Here is a 14597-nt window from a genome sequence, read left to right on the forward strand (position 1 = left end):
TTCTCGCGAGCCGAACCGCTCTGCTTACTTTGCCCTCCGAAAGGGGCCCTCTTTCAACGTTGCGAACCAGGAGGCCGCCTTCGTAATCAAAGCTCGTGTCGTCGGAGCGAGAGAAAGTGTCCCGTTGAAATGACTCTTGGCGAAGACCTGGTACCGGAGATTTCCATTCTCCGCTTTACTGCGCCCCCTTCGCTAGCGCCGCGTAGTCCACCTTTTAAAAAAGCACAAGTTGGCCTCACAAAATTTGGACGTTTAATTCTAACTTTTTCCGCAAAATTCGAGGCGATTGCGGCGCGTTGCTTGGTTCACGCGTTTTTATTTGAAAGCGATTGTGCGTTTTTATCCGAGTTACTTCGCGATTACGCGGCGCCCGCACGAGTTGCTATACGGCATACATTGAGAGACGGACAAATGTGTACACAAAGATAATAGTTCAGAGCTGGAACTTCTGTAAACAGATAGGCAAATAAGGTGGAAAGCGTTTTCAAACGCTTGCAAAAATACAATCTGGTAAATATCTGCGGCCTTGTTGAGATATGTTCTCACTAAGGTTGCATCGTGTTAGATTTTGCGACGGTTCAAATTTTTGGCAAACGGTTGCAAATGAATTATAAATGTTTTACAATGGTGCATTGTTTTATATCTATTGCATAAATCGGACAATGCGAAATAGAATTTTTTTTAAAGGTGACTGCTTCGCAACGCTTTCTACGGAACAATATGTTTGGGCCTAGTTCAGATGGAATTGGATTATTATACACCTCGCTCGACATAAGTGCAATGGAAAATCAAAAAGCTGGAATCTACACAAGGCAAATTATATGAAGAACTTACTGGGATAAAAAACATTTGTTTATTTAAATCTGTGCATTTCAAGCCTCAAATGTACAATAGGAATGGAAATAAGCTCCAAGTTCTTTTGAAGTAGAACGTTGTCGCTTGTGGGCAGCAGGCCAGGGGGACAACTAGCAAAGGACTTTCGACTGTCCCTGATTAAAGGAGGCCACCTCGCCGACACAGCAAACATCGTGATGGGTTTGTATGTTGGGATCCCAACAGTTCGCAACTATATATATATGGTTAATATCCGAAAATCGGTTGTGATAACTGGAAGTGCAAAGTAAAACGTGTAGGTATAGTCCCATTAGAAAAACGCCATCTAACCACTGCTTTCAAAGACACCCATTTGAAATATTTTAACAAAGCTCTAAACTGAAAATCAAATTTCTCCACGAAGTGCAATATATATAAAGTTACGATCGATGCATGTGACAATCATTCCACGTATGCAACTCAAGAATAAGTAACAAGACACAATTAAAACAAACTAACGCACTTATATTTGTTTGGCACGTTAGAACATCGTTTTCCATCCTATGGGATATCAGGACGACCAATCTGGGCTTGATTTCTTTTTAGGCTCTTTTTGTAAAGCTTGGTGGGGTCGCATTGCCCGTCTGCTAGCTGCCAGAAGAGCGTAGCGCGGATGTGTGCATAGAATGCATGCCAGCGAACACAAGCCGCGAGGCAGAATGCTCGAGTACCAAGCACCGCCAAGTCTCCGCTACATTTTGGGACAAGTTCCATAATCGAAAATAAAGAAATAAAACAAAATAGGTCAGACCAAAAGTTAACCATTTAACAAACCCAGGCCTAAAAAAAAGAGGACGAATTGTTTTATTTTCCTCCACTACGCGTTTCATTTTCCTCCACTACGCATTAGCCGATTTTGAGAATCATGAATGAAAACTGGACCCTCACGAAATGCGACGACGCAACGATTCCGCTAAAACGGAGTTAAAGTTGCGCTGGGTTCAAAAGTTTAAATTTAGTTTTTAAAACGCTCTACGTTAATTTCACGGAATAGATAATACGTTACTCCAAGGAAGGTGTAAGGTTCAATGATCGCATCGAAAGTCTGACAAACGCAAAGCGGAGGGGAAAAACGAAGCCACCATTTTGTTACGCCTTACAAACGAGCGCAAATCGCGTACAAAAATATAATCACGCAATTTTGTTCCCGAACGTGTTATTTTAAAAGAACAAACTATTTTCTCCACAAACGTATGTGACACGGGTAGAGATTTACTCCGAGATCGAATCTTGAGTACCCACCAAGATCTGACAAACACTGCCGCTGATCCCGATCTTTGCGCGGCGAAGATGTCAGTGACCGGCAGCTGTAGCGCCAAGTTGCTCGATGTCCACCAATACCTCGCACAGACCACCAGACCTGCGAGAAAAACCACAACGTATCGGTCAAGAGCAATACTCAACGAATAACGCCGACGACCGGGTAACAAAACCGAGCGCTGCCAAGGTACATTTCGAAAGTACGATACTCAATTTGTGCGCTAAATTCGTCGGCCGCACCACAAACGGGGCCCGCGAGGCAGTAAAGAAAGGAAAAAAAAGGGAAGTAAAAATTGTCCACGATTTAAAAAGCCGTGCGCAACGGAACACGGCGAAACGTTAAGTAGAAAGCGCTGAAAATTTCTCGGCGGGTTTTCGAGTTCGCTTCGACAGAAAAACGAGAGCCCGCGATCCTCCGTTGGCGGCAATATGAACGTGGCTGCCTGATGGCGGAGTGCGGGTCTTAGCGCCCAAAGTTTTCGACGTGCTTCGGCCTGCGCTGCCTATTCCCAGGGAGATTTTTTTTTATTTCGAAAAAGCCAACTATTAAAATCTGGGAAGTCTGCCATCCTTTTCTAACCAGCGTTCTCGTCCAAGACCCATGTAAAAAAAAAATCTGGCCCAGTGCTCTGCCTTCGCTGAGCGACAATGGCGGGCCGCCCGTGTTGGCAACAGCGATGCCGACTGCAGAGGGGGTGAGCAAACGCAAAAGTGAGCACGCCAGAGCGAAAAGAAAATAGTACTGCGCATGCTGAGACTTTTCGTACTGAAAATCGCAGCGTCCGTGTAGATAAACGTACTCGTTTTAACATCGCGAACTGTTAAGCTATCTATTTTCCCCCCCTAAAGGTTTCACTTCGCCGCATGCTTGCACAGGGGCTTTACGGTTTCCTGTAAAAATCTCAATGAATTAAAAAAAAGAAAAAATCAGGCATATTTATTGGACACCCCTGGTAGACCTAACTGGGCTCCGGACCCAAGCTGCCATTCTTGGCTCTGGGCCCTTACTTGCAAACACACATTCCGATCACGAAGCACTGCGGATTCTTTCTACCAATCCCACGCGTCGAGACATTTGAGCGGCAAAAGCAACCAATGGTGGTAAGCGTTGTAAAATTAATAAATAAAACAACCCCGAGTAACTAAATAAATAAAATAATGCTTGCCTCGCCTGCCTTGGCAGAAATTTACAAGTTACAGTTGAAATGCCAAGCCAATACGGCTCGTGTGTTCGCTAAAATATACCCGAGCATTATGTTTCAACGGGCGATGGCACTGCTCAGGGATATTAAATGTAAATAGGGTGCATGTGGCAAAATGCCAAAACCAATGCATGCCTATTTGAAAAATGTAAGACAAAATGAGGATGGTTTCACGACAAACGGAAAACATTCTTTAAATTATTGCCCGTGATTTCGTTTCGCAACACTTCCTAAACACACGTCGTCATTTTTCCTCTTCACATTTTTTACTCCCCACCGCCCTCCCTACCACGAAAAATAAAATTAACAGGAAATTAGAATTCTGTTCGAAAACTGCAGCGCGTATAAATGCTTTAACGCAGAGAGCGACGAGTGTTCGAAAAGGGAAAACGTACCCAAATGCGTTTTCGGGCTGTAAATAAACGCTTTTTGTTTATGAAAAGATTTATCGGGCGTGAGAGGGGGCAGCCTTCTTGGAGGGCCGCCAAGGCCCCAACACGGCGACAAAGCAGCACAAATAAGCATTGGGGCTGATCTGTTGGAAGCTCGTCGGACAAACAGAGCCAGAACACTGCGTCCTGCGCGCCAGATAGGCCAAGCAGCGAAACTACCCCCAACAACTGGAGATAGCGAGATCCTACTGGCTGTCTGGGAATGGCAAATGGGCGGGGGGAGACGGGTCAGGTGACTTGGCAATGTGGCTGTGACATTTTAAAGGAGCGGTAAGTTGCGCGGGCGATGATGCATACAAATAAATATATAATAAATTCTCAAACAGGCTACGAGTGCCATGCAATGGGAAAGCTAAATAACCCATCCTAGAAGGCTGCTGCTGACAACTGTTGGAAATTTGATTCAGTTTTTTTGGTCATGCAAAATTGTATTTCCTTTCTTTTTTTGTATACGGGACATATGCGTGCATGCCTGTGTGTGTTCAGTCATGGCATGTTGGCCAACGTGGGCCAGAGGCAAAATATGAGATGTAAAGCAGCTGCCACGAAACATTTATGAACTAAAAAACTAAATGCTTATTAATTTCGTTGTGAACAAAAACATAATTTTCACCACGAACACAAAAAACGCACCAATTATTCAAATGTTATTTCGCAAGAGGCAAATGTGAAAAAGGTGAATATTTGAATATTTGTTGAAGATAAACAAAAAAAATAGAAATGCATCAGGTAGTGCATTTACATTACACGTTTCTCTCCGCCCCCATTTTGTTTTACGTAACCCTCCACATAATTATTCTGGGAAAGTCCACTCCGTGAAGGTGCCACTGACTTAATAGCTGGCAGGATTATTGAGGCTTTTTAATGAAATCTGAGCAATAAAAATAGCCCCGTCTCTCTCTCGCTCTTCTCCTTATGGCGGAGCTGAAAGCCTCCCCATTGCCTGGTCACCTCGAGTTTGGCAGGCAGCCATTTTTTTTGCAGCTTTATGCACAAAATGATGAAATTGACTGTGGCAATGCGCCAAGTCTCACCCTGCCGCAGCAAACATTTCCCATGATGCATCTCCCATTCCTATGCAGTCGCCTCGATACCTGGAGCAATGAAGCGTTGCCATGGAAATCATTTTTTGTAAATCATTAATGTCAGGCAGCGGTCATGCACCAATTAATTGTTTGTCACTGCTTTTAATATTTAATCGTTTTTACAAAATTTGGGAACTGTGTTATTTTTCTTCAAAATTAGAATTCATCAGTGGCTTGTGAAAACTGTGGTTAACTAGCAAAAGGAGCTTTGGTTGCAATTATTTTTGAATGCCTTAATTGTTAATTACCATCATGTTGTACCGTTACATGCAAAGACATGGCTTTGCACTGCTTGCAAAACTGTGATTGTTTTCAACAGCCTAGCTCAATGTCATAGTTATATTTAGTTTTCGGTAAAACTCATGTTCTAATTAGAAAAACCAAAATAAAAATTCGGTGAAAGGTTCATATCCACGAGATTCTGGAATAATCCAAGAATAACTTCCAAAATGCAATAACAAGTAGTCAATACAAATAACGAAGAATACATGAAATCAAACCACACTGTACATATCTATAAACACGAGTTAATAACTTACATTTTCCATAATAAAATAGTTTTTTTTGGATGATATTGGTCGCGAAAGCCTATGTCAAACCTATCTTCAATTTTAATAAAGTACTCCACGGTAAATACACCCCCGCCACATTTATGATTAATCCTCAGAGAACGGTTCTTTGATTCATTAGCGGTGCAAAAAATTCGGCACGGACGTGCGGTGGAATCAGCGAGTGCCCGAGTCTGTTGAGAAATGTGCCGACACAGCGGCAACGCTCTGTGAGTCACTCTCCGGCAACGTTACCGCTACTGCTGCTGCCCAACTTGCCTGCCAACAGCACGCCCTGCCGTCCTGCCAGGGTGTGCGTTGGGAGTGGTGGTGTGGCGGTTAGCGTGCTGCGCTACGAACCCGGCGACCCGAGTTTGATTCCCGCTCACGGCCGCAAACACCAGTGGCGATTATCTGAATCGGTCCTGGGCATCCCCTAGGTCGACTCGGCCACGAATGAGTACCTGCTCCGGTGTGTAAAAACATCGCCACGGGGGAGACAAAGGCGGTCGGGCGTGGTGTTGGTCACCCATTCCCTCGTGTGCTGTGCCGGCCTTCATAGGTGCTCACTAACAGCACTTGCCTCAACAGTCTGTTCAGGCTATACGGGAGGATCTTTGTCTTTAGATGCACACACTTTGGACTGTACCACCGAGACAAAGAGACAGCGCAGCGAAAATGGAGGACAGAAAAAAAATTGAACAAAATGGAAATTATTCCCGTGAGCATTTTGGTGCAGGGACATCTTGGGAGAGAGCAGAGATTGCTGAGGTGGGTGGCAACATTTAGGTGGACCTTATATACCAACGTGCCCTATACATCAACAAGCGTACACATGTATTCTACCAGCCCATGATGCCAAGGCCCTCTGCTATGGTCAAACAATATTTGTGTGAGGCATACATTTTATTATTAGACGATTCGACTGGTTTTTTTTTTTGCATCAAGGGACAGTCCGCCTCATGAGAGTACTTCAATCAAATCAAATGTACAATCTAGAAAATATGAATGCAATGATCAATTGTAAAACTAAAATGACCCGTGCACTGTCAAAAGAAGTTGGGAGCTTCTGCAGATTTCTCCTGGCCCAGCCTCATGTGCGAAGAGCCAAAAACACTGAATATTGGCACACACATGCACAAATCAAGTTGCACATGTTTTGTTTTGACACTCAAATGGAATGAAACAAAATGAAAAGTGTAGAGAGGCCTAAAGTTGCTTTGAAACACATGCCTTCACTATTCGAGTCATTATAACCACTGTTTATTAAAACATTGCTTTTTTTTTTATAAAGGATGCTCAAAATATCTGTCATTGGGCAGTTGAAAAAGCCCTCAGGTCTGCAATTTTTTTCCTACATATTGCAAGCACTGTACTGAAATGACAAAGACGCTATGTATCTAAACAGCCAGAAACTTTTAAATTTAGCACTTGCAATTTTACCTACTGAAAATATATTTTTTTGAATTTGCACTTGCAACTATGATTCCAATTTAACGAATATTTTTGATGAATTCACGAAAAGTGCATCATTGTTTTACATGTAATTAAACCAAAGCCACTTGTGGCCAGGTCGCTTCGGAAAGAAGAGCTCTTTAGGTCAGTGGGCCTTACCTGGTAAAATAAATATAGTTAATTCAGTAGTAAATAAGAGTTAACGGGGTTATATAATTTAGCATGGGTTATAAGAGAATAGAAGCAAAGCGAGGAGTGTTTTGACCTGCAGTGTGGTGGGTGAGTGCAGTGTAGATGAAATGAAATTCAGGTCTGGTGGTCCGCGTCCTAACATGGCGGAGGAATCAATAAGTGGATGTTTACTGGAACAATAACCATTGTAGCAGTGATAGCAGAGTGATAAGAAGGCGACTGGCTGCTGGTGATGAGTGACTGGAATGAACTAGTGAGTGCTGAATCAACAATCCATTCGGTTGCCACAAGTTGAATTCTATTATGCACTGTGCGGGAGGAACTGGGTGCTACACCCCAGATATGACAACAGTATTCCAACTTTAGCTACATCGGCGAAGTAACAATTGTTCAGAGTTAAAGAGGGCTTTTTGCACAGAAAGGAAATCCAGGTTTGTTTGATGCCCGTTTAGCCAGATTAGTAATACAGTACAGCCATTCTATGACAGATCCAATGAGATTAATGTGCCAAACAGATTAAATGTCATATTACGGTGAAAAATAACATTGTTAGATATGATGGGACAAACCGCGTATTGTATTATATTATCATTGAATGGGTTTTGTGTTTGTTGAATGTGGCCAGTTTTTTGTCACCCCCAAACATGAATTGTTTTCAATCAGTGCTGATTGACAGGGAGGTATCTGCACGTAGAGTATGAAGCATGAAGTGTAGTCATCTACGAAGGAGTGGATCATATTGCGTGGAAGATGATAAGTGATTAATAATAAGAAATTATGTTTGAGAGACAAAGCAGAGCCCTGTGGAACACCAGAATTAATGGTGAAGATTTCAAGATTGGTTACCTTCCTGCATATAACAGATCCATCGGTCAGAAGGCAAGAAAACCAAGCATGCAGATTAGAGTGGACTGCAAATGATGGACTACAAATTTTCAAGTAGTGCATGATCTTTCATACAATGAAATGCTTTGGAAATGTCAAGATGTTAATAGGTATGGACCCCTCTTCTCTCAGACATGGGTCCTAGCTCAACAAGAAACTATATATGTAATAAAATAATCAGGAACATTGCTGTTGATAAAAGATACGACCAGGATTGTTCTCAGCAAGCCTGACTGCTGACTAGACACTGAATGTCAAAACCAGCCCAGTCTGCGAGTGTTGGACCAATGCCACTGCATACATTCACTGCCAGGTCATGTGGCTGATGGGATGTGTCAAACTGTACTTAAATATTTTTTACGTGGCGAGACAAATATGGGAAGTAGGAATATTGTCCGTTTATATATTTTGTTCCGTACATTCTCGTACAAGATGGACCACCACTGTTATGAGACTGGAGAGATAAGTTCCAAGTTGTGTGGTGCAGTGTGGGTACTTCGTGTTGCGTGGTGCAGTGTGGATAGTTCCTGTTGCGTGGTGCAGTGTGGGTACTTCGTGTTGTGTGGTGCATTGTGGGTACTTCCTGTTGTGTGCTGCAGTGTGGGTAGTTCGTGTCGCGTGGTGCAGTGTGGGTATTTCGTGTTGTGTGGTGCAGTGTGGGTACTTCCTGTTGTGTGGTGCAGTGTGGGTACTTGGTGTTGTGTGGTGCAGTGTGGGTACTTCCTGTTGCGTGGTGCAGTGTGGGTACTTCGTGTTGCGTGGTGCAGTGTGGATAGTTCCTGTTGCGTGGTGCAGTGTTGCGTACTTCGTGTTGTGTGGTGCATTGTGGGTACTTCCTGTTGCGTGGTGCAGTGTGGGTACTTCGTGTTGCGTGGTGCAGTGTGGATAGTTCCTGTTGCGTGGTGCAGTGTTGCGTACTTCGTGTTGTGTGGTGCATTGTGGGTACTTCCTGTTGTGTGCTGCAGTGTGGGTAGTTCGTGTCGCGTGGTGCAGTGTGGGTATTTCGTGTTGTGTGGTGCAGTGTGGGTACTTCCTGTTGCGTGGTGCAGTGTGGGTACTTCCTGTTGCGTGGTGCAGTGTGGGTACTTCGTGTTGTGGTGCAGTGTGAGTAGTTCGTGTTGCGTGGTGCAGTGTGGGTACTTCCTGTTGCGTGTGCAGTGTGGGTACTTTCTGTTGCGTGGTGCAGTGTGGGTACTTCCTGTTGCGTGGTGCAGTGTGGGTACTTAGTGTTGTGTGGTGCAGTGTGGGTACTTGGTGCTGTGTGATGCAGTGTGGGTACTTCGTGTTGCGTGGTGCAGTGTGGATAGTTCCTGTTGCGTGGTGCAGTGTGGGTACTTCGTGTTGTGTGGTGCATTGTGGGTACTTCCTGTTGTGTGCTGCAGTGTGGGTAGTTCGTGTCGCGTGGTGCAGTGTGGGTATTTCGTGTTGTGTGGTGCAGTGTGGGTACTTCCTGTTGTGTGGTGCAGTGTGGGTACTTGGTGTTGTGTGGTGCAGTGTGGGTACTTCCTGTTGCGTGGTGCAGTGTGGGTACTTCGTGTTGCGTGGTGCAGTGTGGATAGTTCCTGTTGCGTGGTGCAGTGTTGCGTACTTCGTGTTGTGTGGTGCATTGTGGGTACTTCCTGTTGTGTGCTGCAGTGTGGGTAGTTCGTGTCGCGTGGTGCAGTGTGGGTATTTCGTGTTGTGTGGTGCAGTGTGGGTACTTCCTGTTGCGTGGTGCAGTGTGGGTACTTCCTGTTGCGTGGTGCAGTGTGGGTACTTCCTGTTTTGTGGTGCAGTGTGGGTAGTTCGTGTTGCGTGGTGCAGTGTGGGTACTTCCTGTTGCGTGGTGCAGTGTGGGTACTTAGTGTTGTGTGGTGCAGTGTGGGTACTTGGTGCCGTGTGATGCAGTGTGGGAACTTCGTGTTGAGTGGTGTAGTGTGGGTACTTCCTGTTGCGTGGTGCAGTGTGGGTACTTCCTCTTGCGTGGTGCAGTGTGGGTACTTGGTGTTGTGTGGTGCAGTGTGGGTACTTCCTGTTGCGTGGTGCAGTGTGGGTACTTCGTGTTGCGTGGTGCAGTGTGGATAGTTCCTGTTGCGTGGTGCAGTGTTGCGTACTTCGTGTTGTGTGGTGCATTGTGGGTACTTCCTGTTGCGTGGTGCAGTGTGGGTACTTCGTGTTGCGTGGTGCAGTGTGGATAGTTCCTGTTGCGTGGTGCAGTGTTGCGTACTTCGTGTTGTGTGGTGCATTGTGGGTACTTCCTGTTGTGTGCTGCAGTGTGGGTAGTTCGTGTCGCGTGGTGCAGTGTGGGTATTTCGTGTTGTGTGGTGCAGTGTGGGTACTTCCTGTTGCGTGGTGCAGTGTGGGTACTTCCTGTTGCGTGGTGCAGTGTGGGTACTTCGTGTTGTGGTGCAGTGTGAGTAGTTCGTGTTGCGTGGTGCAGTGTGGGTACTTCCTGTTGCGTGTGCAGTGTGGGTACTTTCTGTTGCGTGGTGCAGTGTGGGTACTTCCTGTTGCGTGGTGCAGTGTGGGTACTTAGTGTTGTGTGGTGCAGTGTGGGTACTTGGTGCTGTGTGATGCAGTGTGGGTACTTCGTGTTGCGTGGTGCAGTGTGGATAGTTCCTGTTGCGTGGTGCAGTGTGGGTACTTCGTGTTGTGTGGTGCATTGTGGGTACTTCCTGTTGTGTGCTGCAGTGTGGGTAGTTCGTGTCGCGTGGTGCAGTGTGGGTATTTCGTGTTGTGTGGTGCAGTGTGGGTACTTCCTGTTGTGTGGTGCAGTGTGGGTACTTGGTGTTGTGTGGTGCAGTGTGGGTACTTCCTGTTGCGTGGTGCAGTGTGGGTACTTCGTGTTGCGTGGTGCAGTGTGGATAGTTCCTGTTGCGTGGTGCAGTGTTGCGTACTTCGTGTTGTGTGGTGCATTGTGGGTACTTCCTGTTGTGTGCTGCAGTGTGGGTAGTTCGTGTCGCGTGGTGCAGTGTGGGTATTTCGTGTTGTGTGGTGCAGTGTGGGTACTTCCTGTTGCGTGGTGCAGTGTGGGTACTTCCTGTTGCGTGGTGCAGTGTGGGTACTTCCTGTTTTGTGGTGCAGTGTGGGTAGTTCGTGTTGCGTGGTGCAGTGTGGGTACTTCCTGTTGCGTGGTGCAGTGTGGGTACTTAGTGTTGTGTGGTGCAGTGTGGGTACTTGGTGCCGTGTGATGCAGTGTGGGAACTTCGTGTTGAGTGGTGTAGTGTGGGTACTTCCTGTTGCGTGGTGCAGTGTGGGTACTTCCTCTTGCGTGGTGCAGTGTGGGTACTTGGTATTGTGTGGTGCAGTGTGCGTACTTTGTTGTGTGGTGCAATGTGGGTACTTCCTGTTATGTGGTGCAGTGTGGGTAGTTCGTGTTGCGTGGTGCAGTGTGGATACTTTGTGTTGCGTGGTGCAGTGTGGGTACTTCCTGTTGTGTGGTGCAGTGTGGGTACTTGGTGTTGTGTGGTGCAATGTGGGTACTTCCTGTTGTGTGGTGCAGTGTGGGTACTTCGTGTTGCGTGGTGCAGTGTGGATAGTTCCTGTTGCGTGGTGCAGTGTGGGTACTTCGTGTTGTGTGTTGCATTGTGGGTACTTCTTGTTGTGTGCTGCAGTGTGGGTAGTTCGTGTCGCGTGGTGCAGTGTGGGTATTTCGTGTTGTGTGGTGCAGTGTGCGTACTTTGTTGTGTGGTGCAATGTGGGTACTTCCTGTTATGTGGTGCAGTGTGGGTAGTTCGTGTTGCGTGGTGCAGTGTGGATACTTTGTGTTGTGTGGTGCAGTGTGGGTACTTCCTGTTGCGTGGTGCAGTGTGGGTACTTCCTGTTATGTGGTGCAGTGTGGGTAGTTCGTGTTGCGTGGTGCAGTGTGGGTACTTCCTGTTGCGTGGTGCAGTGTGGGTAGTTCGTGTTGAGTGGTGCAGTGTGGGTACTTCCTGTTGCGTGGTACAGTGTGGGTACTTTCTGCTGCGTGGTGCAGTGTGGGTAGTTCGTGTTGCGTGGTGCAGTGTGGGTACTTCCTGTTGCGTGGTGCAGTGTGGGTAGTTCGTGTTGCGTGGTGCAGTGTGGATACTTCCTGTTGCGTGGTGCAGTGTGGGTACTTCCTACTGCGTGGTGCAGTGTGGGTAGTTCGTGTTGCGTGGTGCAGTGTGGGTAGTTCGTGTTGAGTGGTGCAGTGTGGGTACTTCCTGTTGCGTGGTGCAGTGTGGGTACTTTCTGCTGCGTGGTGCAGTGTGGGTAGTTCGTGTTGCGTGGTGCAGTGTGGGTACTTCCTGTTGCGTGGTGCAGTGTGGGTAGTTCGTGTTGCGTGGTGCAGTGTGGATACTTCCTGTTGCGTGGTGCAGTGTGGGTACTTCCTACTGCGTGGTGCAGTGTGGGTAGTTCGTGTTGCGTGGTGCAGTGTGGGTAGTTCGTGTTGCGTGGTGCAGTGTGGATACTTTGTGTTGCGTGGTGCAGTGTGGGTAGTTCCTGTTGTGGGCTGCAGTGTGGGTACTTCCTGTTGTGTGGTGCAGCGTGGGCACTTCGTGTTGCGTGGTGCAGTGTGGGTACTTCATGTTATGTGGTGCAGTGTGGGTAGTTCGTGTTGCGTGGTGCAGTGTGGGTACTTCCTGTTGCGTGGTGCAGTGTGGGTACTTTGTGTCACGTGGTGCAGTGTGGGTACTTCGTGTCGCGTGGTGCAGTGTGGGTACTTCCTGTTGCGTGGTGCAATGTGGGTACTTTGTGTTGTGTGGTGCAGTGTGGGTATTTCGTGTCGCGTGGTGCAGTGTGGGTACTTCGTGTCGCGCGGTGCAGTGTGGGTACTTCGTGAGATGTTGAAGGGTTGACAAAGAACCGGTGCAGGTCCCACACTGCACTGTCCTAAGACCACACTCCTGAGTGAGAGGTATTGAGTCTGGATCAGCGCCTGATGTTACAGCATGCACTGTGTGGATCTTAGTTGTTTTATCCGACCATTAATAAGGAACGTGGCATTTGATTTTCTTGCTATCATGAGTAGAATTTGTTGAAAAATTAGCCAAATAGAAAATATTGTTTGGAATAGCTGTGGCAACTGACCAGCATAGATGACAGCGAACTGGATACGATACCAGTTCCATATATTTGCCATTCACAAAGTCAAGTTTTTCATGCTTATCATGACACATCTGTATTTGTTACTTTTAACTTTGTATGACGTAAAGATATGAGAGAGACTGACAGTGACACCATCGCTTACATGTTCACCGTTGAGTTTAGAAGAGACTGCCGCTCGACAGAGTTAACTTTCCCCAAAAAGTGCTGAAAATAGGGTTAAAGGTTGACATGCCCACTAGAATAATATGAGTAACGGCCGAGGCAAAAATATTAAAACGTCACTCATTGGAGAACAGGTTGCGTGTAACGGGAAACAAGAATGAAATTCACGGATATCACCTCATTGAGCCCTCTTGAAACACCAACTTATGACTTTTTTGTCTAATGGTATAGGGCAGCGGTCGGGAACCTATGGCTCGCGAGCCATATATATGGCTCTTCCAGTGACGGCATATGGCTCCCAGACAATTTTGAGTTGAAAAAATAATAAAATAAAATATCAGTTTGGAACTGATTTTAAAATACTTGTGATATTACTTAATAATACTGTGTCATTTTAAAGTAAACAGAAATGAGTTTTGAAGATAAATTTCATGGGTCACGCCTGCATGAAGCTCAACCTCACCACGTATGAACCAGACTACAAGGCCATCAGCAAAACCATGCAGCACCAGAAGTCGCATTAGAAGTAAGACATATTTAATTTATTATACGTTAAAAATACTATATGGCTCTCAATGAAATATATTTAGAAATATTTGGCTTTTATGGCTCTCCCAGTCAAAACGGTTCCCGACCCGTGGTATAGGGGATGCTTCACAGTGAGTATGGCGCATAGAGAAAATCAATACAGTCTGCGCCAATTGCTGCAAGATGTGTATGGACTTGGACGAGATGTCTGGAAGAGAGCTTATAGCACTTTGATCTGATAGTCTAGTATGTGCGTGCCACAGCTAAACGGGAGAACAATTAGACTGCAAGGACAGTTTTGTTTATCGTACATCGGGTAATTATCCAAAAACGTAATAATTCTCACTCAGGAGTGTGGTCCTGAGGCGTCGCGGTGGTGAAATGTTAACTGCCTCGCCCGGTGTGCAGGAGGTCGTGGGTTCGGTCCCGACGCTGACGCCTGCTGTATATTTGGAGTTTGCGTGTTCTCTCTCCCCGTGGTCGTGTGGGTTTTTCTCCGTGTTAAGAGTATTTGGCTGCTATAGATTTCCACGTGATAAGCCACTTCGTTGAGCTATCATTTGTGGCCAGGTAGCTTCTGAAAAAGAGCAATCTAGCTCAGTGGGCCTTACCTGGTAAAATAAAAAATAGTGAAATAGTCCCGTGACTTTTGTTGCCGCTATGAACCCTTATGGATGACATTGCAGTTACCAAAAAGAGAATAATCTCAGCACCAGGATGTTGCTGGTACACGAGCTCAAATGGCGGTAATAAGATTATGGACCGTACACTAACACCGCTGTAGTCTGCGCTCCTTCAACGGAAGAGGAGGAACCACACAAACGCTCTCCTGAAGCCCTTTCGTGGCTAGCCGACCTGGACAATGACATTTAGCGCCAGAGCGTGTTGCCATGCGCAAAAATGGAA

At 46.2% G+C, this 14597-nt stretch overlaps 1 long non-coding RNA gene across 1 annotated transcript in view; it reads right to left on the bottom strand.

The window, feature by feature from the left end:
• Positions 1–14597, bottom strand: part of LOC144943059 (uncharacterized) — a 68627-nt gene that overhangs the window by 24437 nt on the left and 29593 nt on the right. Inside the window, exon 2 of the long non-coding RNA XR_013639444.1 lies at positions 2116–2233. This is a non-coding gene — a long non-coding RNA (uncharacterized LOC144943059). The remainder of the gene's footprint in view (positions 1–2115; positions 2234–14597) is intronic.

Source organism: Lampetra fluviatilis, chromosome 29 (genome assembly GCF_964198595.1).
Source record: "Lampetra fluviatilis chromosome 29, kcLamFluv1.1, whole genome shotgun sequence".
In the NCBI taxonomy this organism is placed as follows: Eukaryota; Metazoa; Chordata; class Hyperoartia; order Petromyzontiformes; family Petromyzontidae; genus Lampetra; species Lampetra fluviatilis.